Below are 11,058 nucleotides of genomic sequence, written 5' to 3'. Positions count from 1 at the left end.
AAAACCTATGCAATAGATAAACTATCTAGATGTGCAACTATGGTTTTGCTAGTGTGTTGCTATCTCTACCGCAATGTAGTAAAGTAATCAATGTAAATGCGGAAGCTAAAGAGCAAGGTAGAGATATGCAAACTCCCGTCGACGACTCTGGTATTTTTACCGAGGTATCGAGAAGCGCACAAGCTTCTCCCTAGTCCTTGTTGGAGCCCCTCACAAGGGCCAAGCTCCCAGTCGGGTAACTCCGTGGATAGCCTTGGGCCCTCCCCACATGCAAGTGGGTCTCCGACGTGCCTTTCGGCAAGCCTCTCCTAGATTCTTCCACCGTCTTCACTATCAAGCTTCCGGCCGAAATGCTGCAGGCCTTGTTCCCTCCAGCACACGATGGCGGCCACACCACAAACGCGGTTGGTGTGATCTCGCAAGACTTCAAGCTCCTCTGATGTACAACAATGGTGCTCACAAGCACCTGAGTGGTAAGAGGTATGCAAACCTCACTAAACACTAGGCCTAAACCTAGAGCAAGCGCATAAGCGGTGGTCTAATCAACCTAAGCACTTCGCAAAGCACCTACGCTAATCACCTAATGAATCACTAAGCACTATGCAAGTGGAGATCACTAAAATGGTGTATCAACACCCTTGGTATGTTTCCTCAGCTCCACACTTCTCAAATGACCGGTTGGGGGTTGTATTTATAAGCCCCACTGAGAAAGTAGACGTTGGGGTCAAATTCCTAGCGAAACTGCTACAGACCGGATGCTGAATCGTCCTGATCGGACGCGTCCGGTCATCCTAACCGTTGAGCCAGCAATATACTGATCGGACACTGGCCAGCGTCCGGTCACAGATTTGCCGCTTTGGAACCTTACTGTACTCGATCAGACGTTGCTTTCCTATGTCCGGTCGGTTTCATCGCCCGTGTCCGGTCATCCTGACTGTAGAGCCACCGGTCTAGTGTCTGGTTGTCCCGACTACCGAGCCATCGGTCCAGCATCCAGTCATCCCAACTGTCGAGCCACCAGCGTCAGGTCCAACGTCCGATCGCCTCTACAAGCTCGTTTCTTCGCGATCTTGCGTACAGCTTGGTTCCAATCTTCATGCTTGGACTTTGCTTGATCTCTTGGGTCTTTCTTGTGCTCCTAAGGTCTTGCTTGAGGTGTTGATCATCGGATCATCACGTCGCCTTCGTCCAAGTTACGTCTTGCACCCTATTGAACTACAAAACAAACACTTGCAAATTTTTTAGTCCAATTTGGTTGTGTTGGTCATCAAACACCAAAATCCAAAGTAAATGGGCCAAGGGTCCATTTTCCTTACAATCTCTCCCTTTTTGGTGATTGATGACAACACGACCAAAGCAAGCAAATAATAAGAATTTGGAAGTTAAAAACTACCTACTTGCTAGGATGCATGCAAAGGGCAAGTTTATTTGATACTTAAAGATACCAATTGAAATCATATATGATATTAAGGGATACCAATTGAAGTCAATTGTAAGATACCAATTAAAACTAAATGAAAGCTTATCTTTCCCTCGCAAACATCCCCATGTGGCTTTATGGATTCCTACAAATTTTACCATTACTTAGACTAATCCATAATCCACTTTCCTCCCTTTCTCGGACCATTACCACTTGTAGACATCAACTTGATGCTTGCCTTTGGTCCTTCAAATTCTCCCCCTTTGGCATCAAACACCGAAAAGGAAGACATTAGTAGCATCAAGGGAGGGTCAAATTTTGTGACCCTTTGTGTATAGAGTGAAATGGATCACAAAATTTGACTTTCACATTATATAGACTAAGCTCCCCCTAAATATATGCATACATATGATAGAAAGCAAAGCATATGCATAATTAGCAATTTATTGTACAAGAGAGTTTAATCTATATAATGCATGGAGAAAGCATATAAATATGAAATAAAATCAACATGATGATGCTAGTTGAAGAATGATGCTTAACTCTGGGGACTCCAATTTCCTTACAATGAGACTACTACACATGTGATAAGTTTGAAAAATTGATACCATTTGAAAAAGTGTTAGTCTCAAAACATCCAAATTGTAGATTAAGCTCCCCCTAAATTTGTGCACACAAGTGTTGAATACTTGTAAAATTTGTGCACATTGATTTAAGTATCAAAATACCACTTGAAAAGATGATATTTGGGAGAGATTATCTATAATTTGGACTTTGGCACATATTAGATAAATAATTGTAAAACAAGCTATGTGTCGTGCTCCTAAACAATTGTAAACCATGTAGGTTTGCTCCAAGGGTTGATAAAGAAACCGAGCAAGCCTACCATATGATATACCTATTGAATGCATGACAAAAGATTTAAACATGTAAATACAAACATAGGCATGAAAGATAACTAGATACTTTAAGATTATATCAATTGAAAAACAATACCAATTGAAATGAATACTAATTGAAAGTAATGACATCTAGTTACCTAACATGGGAAGGGGAATTTGGGTCCATAGTATTCACTAACCTACTTGGCAATGCCTTTGTCCATCATGATGCACCCCATGAAATGCACCCAAACTTTGCCAAGTCTCCAAATTCCCCGAAGTCCGACGGACTTCTCACTTCCCTTTCGGGATCCAAACCTTCTTGGTGCTCTTCATGTTGGAAATGATTTCCTTTGGCACCCAAAAGTGTTTGACCCTATTGTTAGCTTGCTTGTTCACCTTGATGGCCACCACCTTGTCATTTTTCTTCTTCTTCAAGAGATAAGGTGTGGAGGCCTTCTTATTCACCTTGTTGGTGTAGGTGTTGGAGAGCTTGCTTGTTTGCTTTTTCTCTTTCTTCTTTGCTCCTCCCCCATTCTTCACCTGCACTCATAGGACTTGTGACCTTCCTTGTGGCACACGTAACAAACCACGGTTTGTCCTTCATCGAGCTTCTTCACTCCCTTGATGGTGTTATCTTGATGAAGTTGGGTTTGCTTCGCCTTGCCTTTCACTTGAGTCAAGTCCTTGGTGAGGCGAGCTACTTCTTGCTTGAGTTGCTCATTCTCCTTTACAACCTCTTGTGTGCATGTATCTACAACAACTTTCTCAACATAAACTTGGTTGCACAAAGGTGAGTCTAAACATAAAACATTGCAAGAAGTAGAGGCATCCTTTTTAGACATGTTAAAGATAGAACTTTTCTTTTTAGATGCCTTGGTGGGGGTTGTGCTAACGGCTTCAAGATTAGCAACTTTATTAGTTAGCTCATCAGAATGTTTGCACATGGTTTCCATTTTAGCAAGCAAACTATTATATGCTTCTTGTGAGCTAGCTAACTTTTCTTTTAATTTTTCATTTTTCTTTTCAAGTTGCTCATCATTGATTGTGCATGCATTTGTTGTTGCACTAGCCTCAAGTTTCTCAATTTTAGTAGATAGTTCAACATTGAGATTAGCAAAATTCTTATATTGTTCAAGCAAGGTTTTGTATGCTTTTTGTGAACTATCTAGCTTTCTTTTAAACTTTTGAGCTTCTTTTGTTGACTAATGCAAGCTTTAGCATAATTAAGATTTTCTTGCACAATTTCATGATAAGAAGGCATATCATCATCACTATCACTCTCACTAGAGGAAGAGCTTTCATTACCTCGTGCCATAAGGCATACATGAGAAGAGCTTGGTGATGAGTGCTTGCGGCCTCGCCTCTTGTGATGGGTTCTTCTTCACTTGAAGAGTCATCCCATGATCTTATTGATGTGAGGGCTTGGTTCTTGCATGCCTTCTTCTTTGTCTTGGGTGTGGGCTTGTTAGGACAAACTTCCACAAAGTGCCCTAATTCGCCGCATCCATAGCATCCCCTCCTCTTTCTTTGCTTATTTCTTTGATTTGTGAAAATGAAATCTTGAATTTGGATGGGCACACCCTTGACATTGAGCCTTAGATCATGTTCTCCACCTTGTTGATCACTTTGATTAATTCTTCATCAAGATCGGAGGTGGAGGAGGAAGATTGATCATCACTTGAATCATCATCATCATCATCGTCGTCGTCCTCATCTTCTTCTTCATCTTCACTTGAGGAACTTGAGCTTGAGCTTATCTCAACTTGCTTGCCCTTCATCTTCTTTTTCTCGCTACAAGCGAGAGCTTTGCCTTTGCTTGATGAAGAAGCTTCTTCTTGACCCATCTTACATGACATTTCAAATGCCACTAACTTGCCAATGGCTATGCCCGGGGTCATGTTGATCAAGTCCTCCATGTTGTGAAGGATGGTGATGATGCTTGCATATTTCTTTTGTGGTAGCATGGAGATGATCTTCCCATGATGTCCGCATCATCTAGCTTTAATAATCCTATAGAATGGAGCTCATTGATAATTAGATTCAAACGAGAATACATATCACGAACAAGCTCATCACCATTCATAGTAAAGGAATCATAGTTTTGCTTTGCTAGACAATGTTTTTGCTCACGGACATTGCTTGTGCCGTCATGGAGCTCTTGAAGTTTTAACCAAATTTTATGTGCCGTATTTAAGGTGAATACTTGGTTAAAAACATCCATACTAAGTGATTCAAACAAGCAATTTTTAGCTCTAGCATTGAAGTGCATTTCTTTTTCATCACTCTTTGTGGGTTTTTCGGGATTCTTGATGGGTTTCATCCCATCACGAGTGACTCTCCATACACCTAAATCAACTGCCTCAAGGTGGCAAGCCATTCTAGCTTTATAGTATGGGAAGTTAGTGTCGTCAAAGTGCGGAGGCCTAGCGGTATCCATCCCAACCACTCTAAATGGTGTTGGCTCAACGGCGGTTAAGCCAAAAGTCCAAATTGAGCCAATCGGCTCTGATACCAATTGAAGAGACCATGACGCCTAAGAGGGGGGGGGTTGAATTAGGCAACTTAAAAAATCTAACTCTAAACTATGGCCTCTTTTTCTAACCCTAGCAAAACCTATGCAATAGATAAACTATCTAGATGTGCAACTATGGTTTTGCTAGTGTGTTTCTATCTCTACTGCAAATGTAGTAAAGTAATCAATGTAAATGCGGAAGCTAAAGAGCAAGGTAGAGATATACAAACTCCCGTCGATAACTCTGGTATTTTTACCGAGATATCGAGAAGTGCATAAGCTTCCCCCTAGTCCTTGTTGGAGCCCCTCGCAAGGGCCAAGCTCCCAGTCGGGTAACTCCGTGGATAGCCTTGGGCCTTCCCCACGCTGCAAGTGGGTCTCCAATGTGCCTTCCAGCAAGCCGCTCCCGGATGCTCCCCGCCGTCTTCACTATCAAGCTTCCGGTCAAAACGCTGCGGGTCTTGTTCCCTCCGGTACACGGTGGCGGCCACACCACAAACATGGTTGGTGTGATCTCACAAGACTTCAAGCCCCTTTGATGTACAACAATGGTGCTCGCAAGCACCAAGTGGTAAGAGGTATGCAAACCTCACTAAACACTAGGCCTAAACCTAGAGCAAGCGCATAAGCGGTGGTCTAATCAACCTAAGCACTTGGCAAAGCACCTATACTAAACACCTAATGAATTACTAAGCACTATGCAAGTGGAGATCACTAAAATGGTGTATCAACACCCTTGGTATATTTCCTCAGCTCCACACTTCTCAAATGGCCGGTTGGGGGTTGTATTTATAAGCCCCACTGAGAAAGTAGATGTTGGGGTCGAATTCCCACAAAACTGCTACTGACCAAACGCTGAATCATCCTGACCGAATACGTTCGATCGTCCCGACCGTTGAGCCGACAATATACTGATCGGACGCTGGCCAGCGTCCGGTCGCCTACCACCGGACGCGTTCGGATCGTAGATTTGCCGCTCTAGAACCTTACTGTACTCGATCAGACGTTGCTTCCCTGCGTTCGGTCGGTTTTCACCGCTCGTGTCCGGTCATCCCGACTGCAAAGCCACTGGTCCAGCGTCCGGTTGTCCTGACTACCGAGCCACCAGCGTTCGGTCCCAGCGTCTGGTCGCCTCTGCGAGCTCATTTCTTCACGATCTTGTGTACGGCTTGATTCCAATCTTCATGCTTGGACTTTACTTGATCTCTTGGGTCTTTTCTTGTGCTCCTAAGGTCTTGCTTGAGGTGTTGATCATCGGATCATCATGTCGCCTTCGTCCAAGTTACATCTTGCACCCTATTGAACTACAAAACAAACACTTGCAAATTCATTAGTCCAATTTGGTTGTGTTGGTCATCAAACACCAAAATCCAAAGTAAATGGGCCAAGGGTCCATTTTCCTTACACATAGCAAACTCCACCAAAGTGAATTCACCACCGCGACCAGTCCTCAGCACGCGGAGCTTCTTGCCACTCTCGGCCTCTGCGTGCATCTTGAACTTCTTGATCACCGCCGTCGCTTCGTCCTTGCTCGTCAGGAGTTGCAGTCACATGTAGCGACTGCAATCGTCCATGAGCAGGAGGAAGTATCGCCGACCACCGCATGTGGCAGGCATGATCGGCCCACAGAGGTCGCCGTGAATGAGCTCGAGAGCTTCCTTCGTGCGATACTTGGCCACCTTTGGGAAAGGTAGCCTCCTCTGCTTCCCAGCCAGGCAGCTGTCACATAGCTCGCCTCCGTGCTTGATGTGGGGTAGCCCTCGGACCATCTTTTCCTAGCCGACCAAGCATGTCAAAGCTGAGATGTCCAAACCAGGCATGCCACATCCATGGTTCCTCGGAGTGCCTTATCGCCAGGCACACCGGCTGCTCTACCTTTAGGTCGAGCAGGTACAACCGGTTCAGGGACCTCTTCACCTTGGCAAGAAGTCACTGCTCTCGGTCCCTGATCCTAAGGACGCTGTCCTTGATCAATACTTCGCTACCGCGCTCATCCAGCTGACCAATGTTGATGATGCTGGATCACAGCTACAAGATGTAGTATACATCCGTTAGCGCACGGTGCTCCCCGTTCTAGCATCTAAAGATGATGGTGTCGTGCCCTTGGATAGCCACCCTTGAGCCATCACCAAACTTCACCGTACCGGTAACATTGCCGTCGAGCTCAGAGAAGGATTCCTTGGAGCCCATCATATGGTTGCTGGCACTAGAGTCCAGATACCACCGCTGCTCCTGTTCGGTGCCCACACGCCTGAGGTGAACTTGGGCGCATAGTTCGTCGAGGTTGACGGTCTTCAAGGCCCTCCTAGGTTCTTCCACCGTAGTCGCCCTTCTCCTCGGTCTCGACGTCATGCAGTGCACAGAACGTCGCCATCAGGATAGTGGCCTCATCCTTATCATTGGCTTGCGCCAGATGAGCCTGAGCCTTCTTCTCCTGCTTGCGATTTGGGCACTCCCATGCCCAATGGCCCATCTTCCCACAACGTCGACAGGCGTTGGGGTCGACCTGCTTCTTCTCTAAAGAAGCCCTAGCTGCGGTGCTTGCCCTTGCCACCACGACTGGAGGAGGCTGCCTTCCTAGAGTTCCTCTGAGCAGCCCACTCCTCTTCCGTCAGCAAGAGTTTCCCGCTATCCTTCGTTGCTGTCACCTGCTCCAAGCACTCGTCCACCGCCTGTAGACGGCCTGTCACATCCTCAATGGTGAGGGTGGACAAGTCCAGCATCGTCTCTATGGAGAGAGCGATCCGGATGTACTTTACCGGAACGGAGTGGAGGTACTTGGAGACCACCTCCTCTTCATCGATGGTGACGCCATGGCTCTTCAACTTGCTGATGAGCGTCTGTAGGTGAAGGGAGAAGTCCTCCACCATTTTACTATCCTTGAACTTGAGGATAGCATACTCCTGCTTCAGAAGCTGGGCCGTCACCTTCTTTGCACGGTCGGAACCGATGCGCATTGCCGCAATAGCCTCCCACGCCTCCTTAGCCGAGCTCTTCGTCCCCAACGGCTCCTGTACTCCACCGGTACAGCAGCGAGGATAGCCTCCAACGCTGACATGCCATCCTCCTCATTGTGTGCCCTTGTCAACAACATTCCAGAGCCGTTGGGCTCTAAGCTTGACCTTTATGGTCACCAACCACTCTCCATAGTTGGTGCGAGTCAGCGTCAGCCAACTAGTGCCGCTGACCTCCCACACCGTGCGAACAATGACCTCCCCTCATGGCTGGGCAGCCACAACAGTGCCACTGCTGTCGCCCAACTCAGAACCGCCCGTCGTCGCCATCGGTTAGATTGGCGACGGCACTTGTACGGCTCTGATACCACTTGTTGGCCCACAGGATCACCGGCTCAGGCGAGTGAAGCGCTCGCCGGTCTTGCCGAGCACCCACTAGCCATGCCAACCACGAGTAGGCGTTGTCCGTCCTACGCACTATGTTTGGAGCTAGAAGAAGAAGGGAGAACAGAGCAAGCATGCACAATACAAGACACCAGCGTTGGCCAAAGCCCTGTCTGTGAGATGACAAATCTAAACTCTCTTTACTGAGTTACCGTGTATGTCTATTTATACAACTCTATCTATCTAGTCCTAGTACAGCCCACATGCTGTAACAGTAACTAGATAACACTGACAGGGCTGACTCTGCGCCGGCCACTGCATGGCTACAGTGCTACAGGTGAGCCGTGCGGCGCCTGTACCTGCAGCGGCTATAGTATCACAGCAGGGGGCCTTTTGGCGCCGTCTCCCCTTACTGTGTTCACACAAGGTAACATTAGATTAGCTAACAATCATCTCTCCTCCCTACGACAATGCCTTCCTGTATTTGGCCTGGTGAGTGGCGATCCCCGGAGGCTTGGCAGGACATGGGGTGGAAACGTAGTTTATCGCGCGCGCGTGGTGGGCAATCAGGTTTCCCGTAATTTTCAATTTCCTTTTCTCTTCCCTTATTTTCCAATACTTTCCCATTTCATCTTCCCTGCCGTAATCTCTTACCTTTTTTTCCGTGCGTCACCGGTGGGTTGTGCAAATTATTTTGCATTAGTTAGACAGAATCGGTTGAATCTTTTTGATCGGTGATTTCCTTTTGCTCGGCAACTGCGTTGATTGCGCGTGGAGCCGAGGCTAGGGGGAGCGCGAGCAAGCGGGCGCGTATTATTGTGACGAGCAGAGCGAAGCGAGATTGCATGTGGTGCTGTTTTGTTTTGCATGTCCTAAAATTCTGGTGATTGAAGATCTATTTTTTTAAAGAGAAATCAGGAAGGGGAGGGAATGTGGGATCCCACAGCTGGGGGAGTGTGGGCGACGCGTTTTTTTTCGTACGGGGTGAAGTGTAGGTGAGGCGGACGAAATTGTCGCACCATTCCGTTGTCTTGCTTTTGTTCTTTTTAGTTGTGGAAGATGACAAACAATCAAGCTACACCTGGTTTGGACGTCCAGCCCATCCCTGCCTCCAGCGTATATACACCAATACTCCATCTGTCGTAACATAAATAAATTCTTAGAATCACTCCTAAGTTAAACAACTTAATTTTAACTAACTTTATATTCTCTATGTTCTAAATTATAAGACACTTTAACTTTTATAGATACATTGTGTTGACTATGTACCTACACGTATATATCTAAGTCTATAGCAAAAGTTACGTATCTAGAAAAGCTAAATAACATTGGGTGTTTTTTATTTGAGAAATGTTAAATAACACTAGGTTGTTTTGGAGTAATTCAACACTTGATTTTCTAGGGCATACGACCAACGCTCTGATCAAAGTTTCTGTCGTCTGATTACCTTGGTTGGGTTTAGGGTTGGGTGGCCTTTCTTCTCCAGCTTCAGTAGGCCTAGAAGGATATTTTGAGGAGAAAGGCCGGACCGACGGTGGTGGCGGGTGTGGGAGTGGTGAGGTGAGGCATCAATGACGCTGTAACCAGGGAGTGTAGGAAGGCAATTGGGTAGGACAAGAGCGAGGGTATAATAGTGATTTGTTAGTGAAGCTGAATTAGCGTGGAGGTGGGGCGGATCCAACAATAAGGAACCACCAGGGGCAAAGTAGGCAGTGGGGCAGGGCGTCGCATGAAGACACCATGAACAAGTAGATGGAGAAGAAAGAGGCTAGATTAGATGTAGAAGAAAAGAGATGGAGCATTGGACCTAGATCCAACGTAAAAAACGAGTGCCCACTTCGTCTGAAACAATCGAGTGTTATCTGTAGACAAACTTATTTTTGTTTTGAGCATCACGGATGAGGGAATCCCACCTAAATGTTGGTGCAAGATTAGGTCAACCACCGGGAGCACACGCCACCGCACTACATGTGCGTCTAAACAACAGTGGATGTAATTGAGCGCTTCCTAGATATAGGCATTTTTATAATCAACTAAAATAAGCTAAAAATGGACTGATTGTAATTTAAACATGTTAGAATTTGGAGGTTGGTTATTATAATTAAAATCTCATATTACAATAATCCTATAGTCCACTTGATACCTGCTTTTTTGGAGACTATGTGCTGAAAAATCCACTTGCCCCATTTATCTAAAATGACTCCAAACTAAAGGGCAGGATGTTACTAGTCACTTTAACCAACAAGAATCCATCATAATAAGAGATCCAAACACTTCGATTATTACGATAAATGTACAGTGAACACGTCCATAGTCGATGGAAATCACAAGAGACATCGTACCAACCACCCTGTAGATTCAAAAACAAAAAAAATCTATAGTATATCTAATAATACTAATTTGATGTCATAAATCTTGACGTTTTTTTTTCTAGAAATTCGATCAAAGTATAAAATGTTTGACTTCAAACAACTCTAGGAATCTATTTATTCAGAGACAAAATCATTCAAATTGTCAACAAAAGCAGAGCCACCTTTACAAATATTCACCCCATTCACTGATGATGAAATTTGACTTATGCTGATGCTTAAGCTGAAATGTTATGAGAGAAAAATACTATTACATGGTTGAAAAATAGTTTTGAATAAGCTCAAGCGAACAGGGCGATTGTTTTAAAGGAGACTGAGAATCCCATCGTCTTTTTAAAAATGTATTTTCACAGCTGAGTTTGTGGGTCTCAAGAAAACTTACAACGGTACAGTCGCCTGTCCAACTCAATCAACTCAAGAAGAAGCTACAGCAGTACAAGCCCCGCATAGCATACGTGTGCGCATCAACCATGCAACCATGCTTGCTCCTGGATGCCTATAAAATATAGCTAGCACCGCATATATGCTTGCTCAG

Source organism: Miscanthus floridulus, chromosome 6 (genome assembly GCF_019320115.1).
Source record: "Miscanthus floridulus cultivar M001 chromosome 6, ASM1932011v1, whole genome shotgun sequence".
NCBI lineage: Eukaryota > Viridiplantae > Streptophyta > Magnoliopsida > Poales > Poaceae > Miscanthus > Miscanthus floridulus.
The sequence above is the reverse complement of the archived record's forward strand: the minus strand, read 5'-3'. Positions refer to the sequence as shown.